The sequence below is a fragment of the Plectropomus leopardus genome, chromosome 7 (assembly GCF_008729295.1).
Source record: "Plectropomus leopardus isolate mb chromosome 7, YSFRI_Pleo_2.0, whole genome shotgun sequence".
Lineage (NCBI taxonomy): Eukaryota > Metazoa > Chordata > Actinopteri > Perciformes > Serranidae > Plectropomus > Plectropomus leopardus.
In genome coordinates this window covers 34,136,923-34,155,373 of record NC_056469.1, presented here as the reverse complement: position 1 = coordinate 34,155,373, position 18,451 = coordinate 34,136,923, and positions in this window count along the sequence as shown.

Genomic DNA, 18,451 nt, shown 5'->3' with positions numbered 1-18,451 from the left:
CATTCAACAAACTCAAAATGATGAAAAATAGAAAAAAAATGTTTTTATAAACTCTTCTTGTAGTTTTTTTGTGCAAAAATCTCAATTTATAAAGTAACTTAAGCCACCAGATAAATCTATTGAAGTTAAAAGCACATATTTCCCTCTACAAGTTAGTGGAGTACTATGGAGTACTATGTAAGTAAGTATGACATGAAAAGAAAATACAAAAAATACACAAGTGCCTCAAATTTGTAAGTACTGTAATTGAGTAAATGTACTTAGTCACATTCCACCACTGCTGACATGAAATGATACAAGATGATAATCAAACCGTCAATACACAGTAAAAATTTCTGTATACATATATATATATGGGTCATCTTTTGGTTGCATATGTACATGGTTTATGTTTTATGTTCTTTTTAAATACCATATATTCATATATTTTACCTCTTAAGCCTCCAAAAGTGAGTTGCAAGTAGGAAGGTGGCATGCTACTTTTTAATTGAACTAAAAATAGAGTTTATGCTTTTATTTTGATGGTGAGTTCTCTTGTTTCCGGCCTTGTTGTGTCCAGCTCCACTGAGCTGCAGCTGGGAGGAGGATCCATCCAGCTGCTGATCCCAGATCCTGGAACAGTTCATGTGACTGACACCTTCCATCACTTATTAATCACAAACAGTCAGAGGTCAAAATTATGTCTAAACCTTCACAATACTGAGCATATTTCTAGTGTTAAGGGAACCCATCAGAGTAAAACCACAGTGACTAATTTTGAACATACACTGCAAGATACAACATATTTTTAAACACTTCCATATATTAGAGTATGAACAGGTCACTCAAACTCCAGTAAAAGTACCTGATGTAAAAGATCTTTATCTTTTTAATGTATATTTTTACGGGGAAACGCAGCTGTGAAAATCTATTCATGTTTCAGAGGCCAAAAGTCAAACATAATACGTCTGTCTGCAGCAGTTTTGTAGTCTGTGTGCTTTTTTTTTGTCTCTTCTCTATTACAGTTTGTGATCCCTTATTTAAATCCTGGAAACATTGTTAAAAATAATGTGGAAACCCCCGAAAAAATTCCAATGGATTGCTAAAAATCTCTTATAAGGAAACATCAAGTATTTTTAAACCCGATCCCTGTTTTTCCATGTTTTTGTGTCTAAGTGACTAATGTGAACAATTTGTTCTGTTTCTCTTTGTTGCATCTCATCTCCATAATTTTCTTAATTCTAAATTTTTTCTTTTATATACATTTTTAAATTTATTATTATTATGACTACTGTTATTATAATATTTAATTTATTTATTTATTTTATTCAACTTTATTTTATTTTATTTATTTTTACAAATTTCTTGCTAATTTTTGGGTCATTTCTTCTTAAATGAATCCATTGCCTATTTCACATTTTTTAAAGAAATAAATCAAAGTTGATCATGTTTCAGAGGGTTAATGTCCTATAAAAAAGACTATAAATTATTCAAACATGTTCATAATTAAGACTGCAAAAATATAATTAATTGTTGACTTTTCTTGCTTACGCTGGATGAAACATGCTGATCATATGACATCTGAGGAGAGTTATCATGTGAGATCATAAACTGTCTACTTTATCTTACAGGAAAACATAAAACAAGAATCGTCCTGCACGGAGAAATGTCACATGCAGAGGATAAAACCAGAGCTCATGTGGCAATTAGGTGAAAAAAAAAAACACAAAAAAAAACCCACCATTTTATTTTCATTATTTGTCAAAAACATTTAAAATATTTGCTGCATGTTATTTTCAGAATTTATTTAAACTAGTTCTAATGTTTGAAAATTAAAAGTTGAAGAAGAAATCCTGGAGTTGAGAAAAAGCCTCTGTGGTTTTTCCACTGTTGCCGTGCATGCTGGACAATTCGTAAAAAGGTTTATTTTTGGAAACATTTTAAAGAAAATGACTAGAAATGTCCCAAAAACTGAAAAAAATACATGTTATTATAACCAATAAATGATGTGGTGAGGGAGGTAGGATTACTAGAGTGAAAAAAACTAAAACTAATAATAATAATAAAAACTAATAATTTATATTTCAAATTATGATACAGAAAAACAGATATTTTCAGGCTAATTTCTTGTGGAGTTGCTAATTTCCTTCTTTCAGCCAATGTGCTCCAGTTTCAAAGGGTTAATACAAAGTACAAAGTGTCAGTACTCACTCATATTATGGGTTGTTCTTTTGTGCTCTGTTAAACTCAACTCTACTAATCACACTGACACTTTACCTCCTAACGTTACCTCTTTAATAGTAAGCACATATTGCTTATTTTATAATTTTTCTCTTCTTTACGTGTTTATTTTTATCTGTGTCTTTGTGCTGAATAACCTCTGTGAAAGGTTTATTATCTGGTTTTAAAATAAGTGAATCTGTGAATCAGGGATGAAAAAAAAATTAACCTAATCAACAAATTAATCTCCTTTCTTTAGTGTATGTCCTGATCTTCAGTCAGAGTTAAAATATCTTATTTTATTAATTCTTTTTTTTTTTTTTTAAAGGATGATGTTTCAGTTTTATGTTCATGTGTTTCCTCCTCCAGCAGAGGGCGCTGTTAGATCAGCTTTAACTTTCAGCTTCAAATGAACCCAAACTGGAAGAGAACAGCAGCTTTTCAAAATAAATCTGTTTGGAATAAAGTGAACTATTCAGTTTCGCAGCAATATACATAAAATAAAATACAATAAAATAGAATACTACTTTATATTTTTACTCCACTACATCTCAAAGGGAGTATTGTACTTTTGACTTGACATTTGTCTCACAGCTTTAGCAACTTCACAAATTTAGATTTTTGTACAACAAAAACACAAAAAGAATTTATTTTTTATTTTTTTAAATAATTTTGAATTTTGTAGGAGTGTTATTTTAAATTTTGTTTATTATTCTACATTTTTTAAACTTTTTAAAAATATGTTTTAATAATTTTGAGTGAAGGGTGTTTTTTTCTATTTTTATTTTAAACAATTTAGAGTTTTGGGGTGTTGTATTTCTATTTTTTTCTTTAATTCCTGATTTTAAAAAAAATTAAAAACATGCCTTCCAAACACATGTGCCTGTTTTCTTAACAAACCAAAAGGCAATTTTAGGATTTTTGGCATTTTGTTTTTCTTTTAAAAAAAACAAAAAAATTTGAGTTTTACCAACCTCTGGTGTGTTTTTTTTCTAATAATTATAAATAACTTTATAAATAAAAGAAATAAAATTATAAATAATTTATAATTTTTGTTGTTTTTTTTAATTCTCTTTAGAACTTTTTGGCAATGTTTTTATTTTTCTTAAAAATTCTTTTTCTCCAAATATTTGCAGATTTTTCTCGTTTGATAGATTAAGAAAATTCCCTTAGACCTATTCCTATTTTTTTTAAAAAATAAACAAAACCAAAACAGGCCACATAATACCGAGAGCAGTGTAATGAAATAATTACTATTAAGAAAAAAAAACTCTCTGACTCTATAGACGGACCCTGCACTTCAAAATAAAAGCTCTATGTTGCAAATTCACTGTTCTTCAAATTAAACTAGCATGGTCTTAAGTCATTTGTGGTCCATTCAGAATAGACCCCCAGCCCACTTCTGAACCGCAACCCACCAGTTGGGAACCACTGCCTTAGACATACATGGGAAAACGGGGTCCAGGTTAAAAAATGCCGAAATGTTATCCATTAGAGAAGCTTTTTAGCTCCATTTTCTCCACCAGCTGGTCACCAAGTTTGTGACAATTCAGCACCGAGGATCCATCAGATCTGCAGTCAGACAGCGAGACTCAACTTTTCTGTCAGCGTGCTGCACAACAACCAGCAAAGAGGCCAAAAAGCTTCAAAGATCTTTGGTTCACTTTTACTCTCAACATCTTCCACATGTAAACATGAGAACCTCACGCAGCAAAATACAGGCCGACAGAGCGGCCCACAGAGCGGCCGAGCGGCCGAGCGGCATGTGCACAAACTAAAGTCACAATCACAGATTCATAAGCTGCACACTCCTCCCCCTGTGAGAGCAACATGACTCATATGATACATGTCTGTTGACTCATCCAACAAGAAAACTAACTGGAGGCAAAGACAGAAATCAATGAGGTGAGACTCCAAGATCACTCTCACTCACTCACTCTCTCTCTCTCACACACACACACACACACACACACACACACACTGACACACACACACACACACACACACACACACACACACACACATCGCTCCACATGACCCCAAACTCATTTATGGTGACAAAGACTGAACATGTAAGCGCCCGCACACAGAAATCTACATTCCTCAAAACTGTCATCTCTTCAATCTCACGCTGACAGTAATGACCCTGAGACGCCGCCATTTTGAGACATGCAATTTCGAGAAAAAATGAGTCGGACGGGAGAAGAAGAAGAAATGTCTCAGCGAGGGAGGGGGGAGTGAGGGGGTTTTGCTGTGAATCATTAGTTCGGTGGGAGCGCCGCTGTTCCAGGACTAATTGAGTATCAGCGTGAGCCACGGCGGGTCGGCCTCAGAGCTGCTGCCGTCAGCACGAGCAGGTGGGCGGCTCGGAGAGGTGAAGTTAGCAAAAACTGAGCAGTACGGGGATCCACCAAGTCAACACTGGAAACTACAGAAAGGAAGGCCCCAATGTCTGCAAATAAAAGAAAACCTGCAAAATGCCCACAGGCCAACCTTCCTAAATTTGAAATTTAATTATCTTTCAGCAAAACACTTTTTATCCCTGAGCAGCGACTCATCACAACTTTATTCTGGTTCTTTCAGAGGCTGCTGAATCTGCTGAAATCTGCTAAAACCTGCAGAATCTGAGGAAATCTAGTGAGATCTGGAGAAATTTGATGAAATCTGTAGGAATTATCTGAAATCTAGTGAAATCTGAAGAAATCTGCAAAAAATTGGTGAAATCTTCTGGAATCTGGATGAATCTGTTGTAATTTGATTAAATCTGCTTGAGAAGTTTAATGAAATCTGGATTAATCTGTTGAAATCTGGAGAAAGATGCTGAAAACTATAAAAAGTGGAAGAAATCTGAAAAAGAATCTATGAAATCTGGAGAAATTTTAAGTAATCTGAAGAAATTGTCTTAATTTGGTTAAATCTGCTGAAATTTGGAGAAATCTGAAGAAATCATCTTAATTTGGTTAAATCTGCTGAAATTTGGAGAAATCTGATGGAATCTTTTGAAATTTGGTGAAATCTGCTGAAATTTGGGGAATTATGCTGAAATGTAGTGAAATCTGCTGAAATCAGCTCAAATCTAAAGAAATATGTAGAAATCTGGAGAATTCTGCTGAAATTTGCTGAAATCTGAAAAAATGCTAAATCCTCCATATATTAGTCGTGTGTACAGACTGTATTCTGGTATGAGTCTAATTAAGATTCATTTTTGTGATGTGCAATTCGACATCTATTAGAAACACTCAGTTTACCATCAAGATCCAATTATGTTTTTTCTCCACTTACGTTTTAACACCTGCTCTCTAAAGTCAACACAGCGTAAAGGTTTTCTTTCCCATCTGAAGGATGCAGATGACATATTTCTCACTGACATGCGAGTCACATAAACAATTAACTTGTGACCTGCAGAGTAATCAGCTCTGCTGCCCGACTCAAAGTGGCAGAATACTGAGAGAGAGCGCTTTTTTCTCTAATCTTCACTCGGTGATTAGAAAACGAGTTGAGAGGGAAATGATGGGTTTATGGGAGCTGCTCAAACCGCAATACAGTCCGAAAATAAGACGGAAAGAATATCAGACTCTATTTCAGCGTGTGACTGTAATATTTCACAAGAGGAAGTGCGACGGCTGCGTGACGACAGGGGAAGAAACGGCATAATGAGATACGGTCTCATCAGCTCAGCGTTCTCTTCAGCGATGAACTTGGTCTCCACGAAACACAGATCTCAGAGCAGCGATAAATGAAAATCCAATGAGACAGCGTGTATGAAACAGGGTCTCATCGATTCAGAGTCAGAAATCCACCCAAAGCAGCGACCTTCAGCCAGCACAAAGTCAAACTTCACTGTTTTAATGTTGTTGGGCTCAAGTCTTCGTCAGGAGCGATTCACGCGCTGCTCTGCAGGCCGACCCGATTCTAACTGAAGTCGACGGACTCGTCTGCACTCTCTTCACTCTCCTTCCTGTTGAGAAATGTGCTCGTTGGCCCTTCAGGAGGAAGTTCACCTCAGCTTGGCTCCTTCAGCTCATTTTTTGTTGCGCTCAGCTTTCCAACATGCTGATATCAGACGCCAACATCTGTCTCCTCAAAGCCATAAAGCCTTGAGTTTTGGGTCGTTGTTCAGGGATTATCTTCAGCTCACTCTTTCACTGCTTCAACAAGCCACGCTGCACTTATTATCTGGTCCGCCTGCAGAAACTCTGCTCACAGTTTCACTTCCTCTGTGCCGCGGAGTCATCTGGGTACAAATTAAAGGAGGACACACTCCAGAGGTCAAAGAAATGACTCCCAGCATGTTTCTGTCCGCAGCCAATCACTTTAAATTCACCAACACATTCGCATCCCGGCTCGTCACATGGTGCCGCTCTGCGTCTGCTCATGACGTTTTAAGTTTCCCTCCGCATCAGCTGTTTATGCTCCAGGATGTCAACAAATACACACGGTGGGATGACGCAGCACGTCGTTATGTTTACACAACATGAGCACGTAGCAGCCAACGCTAACCGTCACGATGGTTAAATTCAGACAAAAGAGGCACGCTGTGAGACGTAGAAAAAAAAATCTATATGGGAAGCGAACGCTGACTCCCCCACGAAAGTCATTGTTTGTGACTCATGCACCTCACCTCCCGCCCGCCATACACAAGTGCTCCTTAAATTACATCATCACCTGTGGCGTTACAGAAAGATGCTGTCTGATGCGCCTGGTGCCGCCCGGACATCAGACGGCGTATAATAGGTGGACACGGAAATTGGTTTTTGGCCAAAAGCACTGACAGAGGGGAATTTTTTTAATCAACTCTTAGGGTCTGTTTGATGCATTTTACACTTTTCATCTTAATTTTGTGATATTTGTGGCTGTGTCCATGCATATGGAATAAATTTGGCAAGATTGTGTATTATTTTTTTGTTTTTGTTGTTTGAATTTCCAGCTCAGCTCCTACAATAAGTCTAAAATACACTTTCTAAACTAAATTGTAACATTCAGACTGTTAAGTGCAAAAAACGTGCCATTGAAACCCATACAAACTGACATGTTTGTTCCCACAGCCATCAAGGCAGAAAAACATGACTTGCATTATTTCTGGGTGTTATTTTTAGGATTTTGATTTGTATTTTTTTTTTTTTTTTTTTACTATTTTTCACCTGATGGTGTTATTTTTTAAATTTGTATTTATTTATTTATTTTTACCATATTTGGCATATGGAGAAAACACATGCTATTTCCACGAAGTGCACTGTCACAATCAATGTTGCTGCTAATTACTGACATATCCAAGGTTGTGATAATAATTTAAAAAAAAATCTACTTTGCATTTAGTATAATTGAAAATAATTAATTTTTTGTGTTTGTTTTTTTCTCATCTAAAAATACTGTGGTATTATGAAAAAAACCTGATGTTTAAGGGTTTAAAATTCTGAAAATGAATGAATATTTGATGTTTATGTATTTGATGTTTGATGTTAAAGTAGGAAATAACATTAATGTATAATATTTTGTAAAGCTTGATTTTGAAAAGTGCATTTTGTGCACTCACACAAAAACTCACAATCATTGTCAAAATATATGCCATATGCAAAAACACGGCCAAAATTGTAAAAAAAAAAAAAAAGAAAAAAGACAAATTTAAAACAAGTAAAATGCACCAAACAGCAGCAGCTTGTTTAGATTTCACTCTTGGCTGTAATTAAATCACTGACTCGTGTGCCAGTTTGTCCGGTGTGGTGTTTTGTGTCCTAACAGGAACACAGTTGGTGTGGCAGGACAGATTAGTGCAGACTGAGCTGTCTCATGACGGTTATCTCTGAGGACTGGGACGGAGCGCCCTGAACTGGTTTGGTCTGGGAGGTTTCCAGCTGGATCCAACAGTGATGGAGTCCAGGTCCTAAAGAGGAGGAGGTGAGGCGGGGGAGGACGGAGGGGTGAAATGTCCCGATGATGTCCTGATGAGGACAGGTGCGGGGTGAACAGGTTACAGCAGGCTCAGAGAGTGTGAGCACAGACGAGCTGCGCGTGAAACCAGAGTCCTCCTCAAACAGACAGGCACAGGTGGCACTCTGTCTCCGGGTCAAAGTGTCTCAACTGCTGTGTCCAGACCTCGTCTTCGCCTTTGCCTCGCCATACCGGATTCAACTGGTAACACACACACACACACACACACACACACACACACACACACACACACACACACACACACACACACACAGTTATACAACTTGGTCGCATACAACAGCAAAGCACTTAAAAACCCATCAAGTCCGTCTACAAGAAAACAGTCAAACTTTTACATTTTCATTACTGCAGCATCTGAAGTAAGTATAACGTTTTAGACATCGATAGGAGTGACCCAAAATGAGCAAGAAACAAAATAAAAAGTACAAGAAAATTACCAGAAAATATGTAAAAACAAAACGAATGAAACAAAGAAACAAAAAATAAAGACAAAGCATGTAAAAAAAAAACAAGACATGATAAAAGGTGCTTAAAAATATGCTGCTTGCTGCAGCAGCTTCAGGTGATCATGAAAAAAAATCAGTTTATAATTATTGGAGAATTATGACACATGAATATCTGCCACAAATCGTGCTCTCCGTGTGCGGACGTAAACTGATCCCAATCAATTAAAAAATGTGTTGATCGGCTGAAATCGATCCTTCAGATCTGGACATTTACTTACAATGCTAAAACTGTGAAACCTGAGCAACATGGCTTATTTTTTTTCAAAACCATGGAAAGAGCGTCATGAAGAACTTAACAAAAAATGACCCCGAAATGAGCAAGGAATAATAAAAAGTTAAAAGAAAAATACGAGAAAACAAGTAAATAACAACAACACTTATAACAACAACAAAACAGCCCAAAAAACACTCAAACTTTAAACAACTGAAGTTCTGTTAATTCTGTAACATAATTTTAAATATATAAAAAGGTCATTTTTTCTCTTTAATTCTTTGTTGGATTAAACTATTTTTATGACGGGATTTTACTTGATTTATTGTATGTGATGTTTTGTCTTTTTATTTATTCATTAATATTTTTATATAGACCCTGAGTGTGGAATAGTTTTTTTAGTTAATCAATTAATTAATATTTTTGCAGTTTGCGGGAAATTTCGGAAGTTTTCTTGCCATGTTGTTTTTTTTAAAATTTATTTAAATTTTAACCAATGTTTCACTTTGGTCAAAACTATTTTTTGCGCTACACTCAAATATGTATATTTTTTAGAAAACATTTTCTATACAGTGAAAGCGTTTGCCGTATCCCTGTTTGGTTTTACTTTGATTTGTTTCGCTGTCTTTTGTTGTATTGAATGTGTCATTGTTTGTGTCTTTTGACTGTTTGTTGTTTGCTTATTTTCACTTGTTCTGTTGTCACTGCATTTCACAAAAACGGTGTACATGTAGGCTAAGAGGTCATAACAGCTTCACGTCAGGGTCCATTAGATGTGCAGGTCAGCTCAGTCGGCGGGTTTAATCGTCTCCTGCAGCCCGGAGGTTTTCCGTCTGTTTTCTCGTCTCTGGCTCGTTCGAACAGCGAGGAAGGATTTCATAAGGAGGACAGCGGCTCTGTGATGTTCCTGGCAGCACAGACGTCGTATAACAACTGTAATTTCTGCTCTCACTCGCCTCAGCATAAAAGGCTCTTTCATGGAAATCCTCATGAAAAGGCAGCACAGGCGTATCAGATTGAGAAATGTAATAGTTTTCACTGAAGCCATTTTCGGGAAAAAGCAGTGGGTATTTTTCTCGGTGGGGGTTTGGGGGGGGTCACAGTGTGTGCTGCAGCTCCGTGTGTTTCTCACCAGTGTTTATGGAGCATTTAAAAGCCTCCAAATGTGCTGCGGTTTGCGGCCTACGAGTCCTCCTCAACCCCTCCGGGCGAGCTGCCAGCGCCGACTCACAGTTAAACAAACAGCAGAGACTCGGAGCAGCCAGAGCGAGCTGCTCACTCTTTTCTTGGCTTGTAAAATAACCCCTCTGCTTCCACCATTTTATTTTATCGGACTGATAAAGAGCTTTTCTTGAGGTTGTATTTCCGTGTAAATATCGGAGGCGGCTCTTTATGTGTCCTCCTCTCAGTGAGCTGAATGAGAGAAATTAAGAGGGATCAAAGTGCGCTCCTTTAATGGACCGTCTGTTTGTTTGCAGCAGCTCTAATGAGCCCTTTCAGTCGGCACAACACGAGCGGCAATCTGTGTTGTTTACATCTTGTTTCTATCTAACGGTTCACATTCACTCTGTAATTATATCATTACTGCGACGCTCTGTACAGAGCAACGTTAGAATAGCAGACGGAGGCTAGAAGCAGATATGTGCAGAGTGTCAGTGGAAGATAACCAGGACTTTTATCTGTTTACAACCACTGTGTGACGCTCGAAGACAACCAGAGCAGTTTACAAAACACTCTGAGACACTCTTTGACGCTCTGTAACGCTCTGTACAGAGCAACATTAGCTATGTCAGATTGACGCTTGGAGCAGGTCTGTGTAGTCACACTGTCAAAGAACACAAGGACTTTTTTTCTGTTTACAACCACTCTGTGACGCTCTGTGATGCTCTGTACAGAGCAGTAATAGAGGTGTAAGAATGACACTGATTCAGGTCTCTACACTCACAAAGGAAGATAACCAGAAATGTTTACGAAACACTGAGATGCTCTGTGATACTCTGTTACGCTCAAAGATACTGTGATGCTCTAATGCTCTGTTTTGCTCTGTGATACTCTGTTACACTCAAAGATATTATGATGCTCTAACACTCTGTTTGCTCTGTGTTCCTCTGAGATGCTCTGTGATGCTCTAACAGTGACGCTGGAATAGTGACACTCTGTGACACTCTAACAGTGATGCTCTCTGACACTCTATGATACTTTGTGGCACCCTGTGACCTTCTGTGATGCTCTGTGTCACTTTATGATCCTTTGTGCCGCTCTGTAACTTTCTGTGGTGTTCTTTGAAACTCTGGAAATCTCTATAATCTTATTTGGTGCTCTGTGATGCTCTGTGACGCTCAACTTGCACTCTGACATTAATTGATGTCTGAGTGAAGCAGCTGCATGAATCTGAAAAGATTTTTAAAAAATTTAGATTTGGATCACATTGTGATTTTACACGTAGAACCCAAATATTTATCTTAATTAAACAGAATTAGAGGAGTCAGCTGTTTGCTCATAACATCACACGATAAATTACATTTGTTTTCTGCATCATTTTATATTTCATCATTTGACGTGTGTGAGACATTTTCAGAGCGTTGAGTTTTAACCTGAAGTTTTGTCCCGTTTGACAGTCGGTAATGAGGACGGACCTTCAGCTGGTCGGAGTTTAAAGAGTTTGTTTTCAGCCGGACTTTGGCTCAGTTCTTCATGATGTTTGCAGAAAAGTTTTCATGTCATTAAAAGCGTATTTACTGGACAAATTTGAAAGCAGAGGCGTCACAATGCTCGACCCGGACTCTCCAACAGCCGCCGCTCCTCTAATTGAAAGTAAAGTTGCTGAGCGGACGCTTTTTAGTTCAAACACTGGAGAGAGGCCTGATTGGACAGATTTCAGTGTCATGACAGCTCCAGGTTATGATGTAATCCTGGACAGTGAGCAGTAAGAGAGTTCAGGACAGGGACTGAATGCTAAACAGTTCGGTTCTGAATCCTGAGAAAAGTCAGAAACCAGCAGTGAGTATCTCCTCGTATTGTATCCAGAGCCTGATTTAGATCTTACTGCTTCTGTGCCACAGAGCTTCACTGCTCCTTTGGGAGATTCGTTAATTGGTGAATATGGAGATAATAACGGTGCTCATTTTCACAGATTCTCTCCTGGAAGGCGTTCGCAGGGCTGCACTCGCCTCTGCAAACTCAAAGGGCCAGAAATAGTTTCAGTAACAAACACAGAGAAGCAGAACGAGAGAGAGAGACACTCACCTGTTTACCGTCTCACGTCCACACAGCTGGACAGTCGGGGACGCTCCTCCTGCCCGGGCTGGACAGGTTTTGAATCCTGATTGAGTCTTCGCTCAGATCTGGTCGAGGTGGTGTTGAGTGCACTGACGGATGTTTCATCCTGTTGAAGAAACAATAAAACTGTAACAGGAGCTTCACTTTAAAACATATTCCACCTCAGATTACTACATAGACATATTCCATTAGATTACTCAAACTAAACAACGTACTCTAAATACTTTGGATCACTTGTTACTTGATGTGCTCTGAACCGGCGGTGTTGTGATTATTCGCTGTCGGATAGCCGGATGGCATGAACTGACTTGTGCAGAGTGTGTGCACATTTCTTAGTGTTGTGTGCGCTTTTATTTGGTGTAGGGCATTTGTGCAATAATGTTATATACACTTTAGTGTAATTATCATCCATTTAATTTAGGGCATTGTGCAATACTCTTGTGTGTGGACTGGTGTGGATACTGTGGGTTAATTGTATGTGTGTGTGATCGTGTCACCTCTGTTCTCTTGACCTAATTTGTGGATCCGGGGAGGATACTGTGTGTTAGTTGTAGTTTAGCTGTGTATTTGTATGGCTGTACATGTGGCCTGTGTCTCTCGGTTGTCCAAGAAAAATTCTCCTAAAAAATTTCTCCTAAGGGAGACAATAAAGGCAGACACGGAAGGTCACAGACAGAGCGGCACAATGTGATGAGTACATGTTCGACATCCTCATACAGCAGTGACGGGCGAGTCGCGGTTTGGGTGAGCTTGTTAGAAAACATTGCAGGTTTCGGGCAGGTGGGTCATAAAATGACAAAGCAGCAGTCTCCTCTCCTCTCTGTCACACACCAACCAGCTTCATCATTAGTGCTGCTGCATTCAGGCATTTTAAACCGTTTTTTTTTATTTTTATGAAGAAACATATTTATATCACTCCGGTAATAATGTCTTGTTAAACTGTTTCCCTCTGCAGATATTATGTCCTAACACTGTGTTCTTACAGCGAACAAGAGTCTCTCTGCCCACACTGACTCTGTTAAATATTCACCTCTGTAAACAAACCACCGCATCAATCGGCTGTGCACTCATTTAAATAAACCAGGAGGCTGTGCACTCATGTAAACAGACAATGTAAGCTATCGGCTGTGCACTCATGTAAACAAACCATGTGAGTTAACAGCTGTGCACTCATGTAAACAAACCATGTTATCAGCTGTGCAATGGAGATCATAGCCTCAAGACAAAATCGCTAAAAAGATGAGTCATTTGTTCTTTAAAAAACAGGCAAATTGATCCAACATTACTGCAGCAGAATGCAATTATTCACATATTGCAATATTAACATAATGTAATATCTATAATATACATAAATATATTCAATAATAATATCATAATATTTTGTATGTTAATAACAAAGTACCTCAGTTTTCTACGAAAGTACAGCACTTGTGTAAATGTACTTTACTACACTGGAGTACTGATAGTGACCTGGGCTACCACCGTGACCCCGGGACATGTGACCTTGGAAAAAGACATCATGACAGCTCACCTCACAGGACACCTGCAGACATTTGAACACTCCCCTCGTCCTCCTGCTGTCAGACGTGGACGCTCTTCACACGGTCGCTTCAAAGCCTCCGAAAGTTAATTAGAAAAGGGACTCGGTAAAAGTTGCGCCCGACTCCTTCACCCTGCTCCACAATCCGTCCTGACAGCAGAGATCCAGCTGCCCACTTTTAACTGAAAACTTCCTTTACTGTCAACTTCAGCAGGATGTTTCTGTCACTGCGTGAGATGAAAGTGGTGTCGGGGTGTTTAACAAGCTCAAATTAATGCCCGCTTTAATGAGGCGCTCCCTCAGATCCTTCAGTCGAGTCTTGGGGGCGAGAGCAGAAACTGCAGCCTCTGCAGAGGTAGACCACCGCGGACTGCGGCCCATCACTTCAAAGATACGATTTAAATCACAGACAGAGGCCCTCTGATCTGAGCTGATGACAAAGCTGACAGTCATCAAACACACACTCAGATCACTTTCAGTCCAGAGTCAATTATCTCAACGACTGATGGATGTTTGCAGAGAAACTTTGCACATTAATGATCTCTAGACGAACACCTCCGACTCTACATAGAGCGACAGACTCCAGCTGCTCCAATCCAACCAGCTGTCAGTAGGCAGGTTTCCATTAACCCTCAAATTGACAAACTGAACTTGCCAATATGAAATACAGCTAATGGAAACACGTTAATTTCGAAAAAATGACCATTAATCACAAAAAAAGTTTTTACGCTTGCATGAGGTGGTATTTCAGAAGATTCTGAAAAGCCATATTTCACAAAAGTGCGAGGGGAACACTTTTTAGTCTTTTCTAGGTCACATGATGCTGTGTCTGTGAGCTTGTCAGTAGGAACTGGCTCCCTCATGATGCAGCAGGAGCTACAAGAGCTGTTATTGCATCACATAACTCTGAGAAAGTTGAGCGAATCATCTGGGGGTTTTGAATCCACAATTCAGCCACTCCCACGTATAAGGGGCTCGCCTTTCCATCACGGCTCCATAACACGCCTACGTGGCCTTGGATTGTAAATAATGGCAGCTAGTGCGGTGGTTGCTATAGAAATAAAGCTGCTAATGTTTTGAACATCCATCGCCATGGTTACTGGGATGTTATCACCAGAGGAGAAGTCGCAGAACATCACTCAGTGGAAAAGCAGTCATCTCCACTGTGTGTTTTATTGACATTTCGAAAATATCGCTTAAGTTTTGCACAAATCTGCATGAGAAGCCCGACTACTGTTGAGGTTGCATGCTCGTGCTGCGACTGTCACTTTGTCATGGTGTTCAGAGTATATTGTGACACCAAAAAAAAAAAATATTTTTAAAAATCTAGAGAAACTGTCAAGGGAAAAAAAGAGAAAAGGTAGTCCATAATTACATAATCAATAATTAATTAAAAATTTAAATAAAATAATTGTATTTTTTAGCACTTTTTCCAGGTCATTTCCCTTTTTTTGATTAAAAAAATAAAATAAAATTTAACTTTCTTTTCCACATATTTTTTTTGTGTTGGTTTTTAATGAATCTTTTGGTAATTTTATTGTGCTTTTTTAAACTATTTTTTTTGCTAATTTTTTGGGTCACTTCTTTCTCTGAAAGGAAAAAGTCTAAACAGAGAAGTCGAATCTGCACAGCAGTGAGATGACATTTTCCCATGCAGTGATTAAGATTATTGACAGAGTGAAATAAAGACTTTTCACTTATCAGCAGCAGCGTGTGAACGAAGCGTGCACAGAGGCGTGAGAACAGTCTGACCTCTGAGTGACCTCTGAGGGGCCGCAGGGCGTCCATCAGCGGTTTGCTGGAATCCAATAATTATGCTGCTTCGGCTAATCGCTGTTCATTATCCAGCCTGAGTTAAAGAAACGCACCTCCACCTGTCAGTCACCCCTGCTCCTCCTGACACACACACACACACACACACACACACACACACACACACACACACACACACACACACAGAGAGATGATTATCTAATAGACTGCAGGAGGATAATTGTATAAACGGATCGATACCACCTCATTAGGAGAACGGCTTCAGCTGAAAGGTCAACGTCTCCACCCATCGCCGTCTCTTCACGGGAGACTTTCAGAGGAAAACATCGTTTTACTCCTCAGCACTGATGCATTTACAGGAAGACATCAGACGGAGGGTTTCCATAGTCCTGGAAATCCTGGAAAACTCACAATCACACATTCCAGGCCTGAAGAAGTCACTAAACTAGTAAAAACAGGGAAAAATCATGCAAATGTGTTAAACAAATCAAATCAAATTCACGAAACATAACGTCAGTTTGATTTAATTTTCTGTAGCTGATGATGTAACGTGTGTTTATTATGTGACGTTTATTTGTTCATTTTCTCTCGCTTTATGTCTTCCCATGAGGAACGTCGAATTATTTCTACGTGTTTTCAGATTTATAAGAGGGGCCTACAACTTTGAATGGTTGTATTTTGTATTTATTTTATTGCTGATATGTTCTTTATAAATTATTAACAATCTTATCTTCTCTTTTAATTTTTGGCGATTTCTATTGAAAATGGGAAAAGTTTGGATTTAGGGGAGGGGTCTACAACTTTAAATGGTTGTATTTTGTATTTATTTTATCGCCTTTTTTAAAAAAAAAAAAAAATATGCATATAGGCATGTTTTCTCTTGGCAGTTTTTTTTTTTTAACCTCCGTTTATATTTTTGGACGATTTTTTTTAAAAACATAGAAAAAGTTTGGATTCAGGGGAGAGGCCTAAAACTTTGAATGACCGCATGACTGTATTTATTTTAGCGCTGATTTTTAAAGAAAAAATGCACGAAAGTGTGATTTCTTTAGAAATTGTTTGCAATTTTCTTCTTCTATTTTAATTTCTTGGCAATTTCTATTTAAAGTGTACAACAAATTTGAATTTAGCAGAGGGGCCAACAAGTTTAAATGACTGTATGTAGTATTTATTTTACTGCTGATTTTTAAAGAATACATACCTTCCAAACTCATGGGCCTGTGGGACTGAAGGCATGACTTTTTTTTTTTAATGTTCCTTATAGCATCCTAAAGTCAGAATATATGTTGGCATTTCACGTCTCTGGTCTTAAAAAGATCAGAGTAAATTGGGGGGAGGATTAGTGCCTCAAACTTTTACAGTCATGTACCGTACACCCATGAAATTTAAAGAAGGTATGAAATATTACATACAGAAGCCTAACTGGTATGTGCACAGACAGGTGCGGACAGGTGTACATGCAGACAGGTGTAGATTGTGCAGCGGTTGTGTGTTGGTGCATCACCTGCAGTGATTTAACACATTCACCAGTGACACTGTGGCATCATGTTTCCATTTTATTCCTAATATAAGAGACATACAGTGAGATCAGAGTAAAAACTCAACATGATAGTGACTGAATGAGAGGCGGCCCAGACACAACGTATTTACACCAGATCAGAGACACACACACACACACACACACACACACACACACACACACACTGTAGCTGCCACACTTCCTCTCATCAAACATCACGCTCACCACCTTAAATCAAACATCACGCTCACCACCTTAAATCAAACGGGATGTTTTGTGTTTGTTGTTTGAAAGCTATTTAACGCTCCGCTGCCCGTTAATATCCAAATCACCAGACGTTACGCTCGGCCGTATGTTCCCTCATTTACTGCAGTCGGAGTACGAGGAGCAAACTTTAGATTGGGTCAGATGAGCTCTGGGAAATTTCAATCAATAAATCTGCACTCTCACATACAGTAAACAGAACAGTGCTGCTTTCACTGAATTGATCACGGCTCCAGTCGACCGAAGTGACTCCGCTGAACAGTGAGAGGCTTTTTCGCCGCCGTCGTTTCTGAGGCCGAGCGACACGGAAAACCACCACAGAGAGTTCATTCTCCATGTTTGCACACATTTTCTAAATCCTCCTGTTTCTCTGCTTCCTGCACCGCTGAGGACACCTGCTGACTCGATCTGTGGACCGATCCATCGATCTGGATCTATATATCGATACACTGATGGATAATCCATCATCATCGATATAAAGTTAAAACATCGAGCCATATCGTCGTCTTTAGGCCTTTATTTTGAAATGTTAGGTCACCCTCAAACAGCGACGGGCAGATAACGGCGAGCAGACGAGAGAAAGACGATGAGGAGAAAGTTATTTACTCGAGAATAAATCAACACTATGAAAATATCTTGGATTTCAAAATTAACTACGTACCTGCCTGGACGGACGTCTCACTCTGCTAACTTCTCTCTAAAAGCAACATGAGCTGCTCGTTTCAACGTTAGACCGAAACACGTGCACACAAACTGATACTCAACCGTGCTGATCAGTCAGGAGGCGCAGTAACTTTAACCAGCCGTGAGTACGAAAAAGTATAAATACATGCAGACTGTTAACCCTTTGAAACCTGGGAAAACTGGTTTGATTTCTGTAAAACAAAACAAAACAAAAAAACAGGGGAAAGAGGCAATGAGCAATAACAGAAAAAAGCAAATAAAAAAGACCTAAAAATTAGTACAAACGAAAAAAAAGAAGGAAAAAACAAACAAACAGGGAAACGACTTGAAAAAAGTGCTTAATATTTTTGTAAGATAATTTTAATTATGTAAATATAATATTCAAAAATATAGTTTTTTTATATAATAATAATAATAATAATAATAATAATAATAATAATAATAATAATAATAATAATAATAATAATAATAATAATAATCATTATTTTTCTGCAACACAATTTAAAATGATGTATTTTAAATTGTGA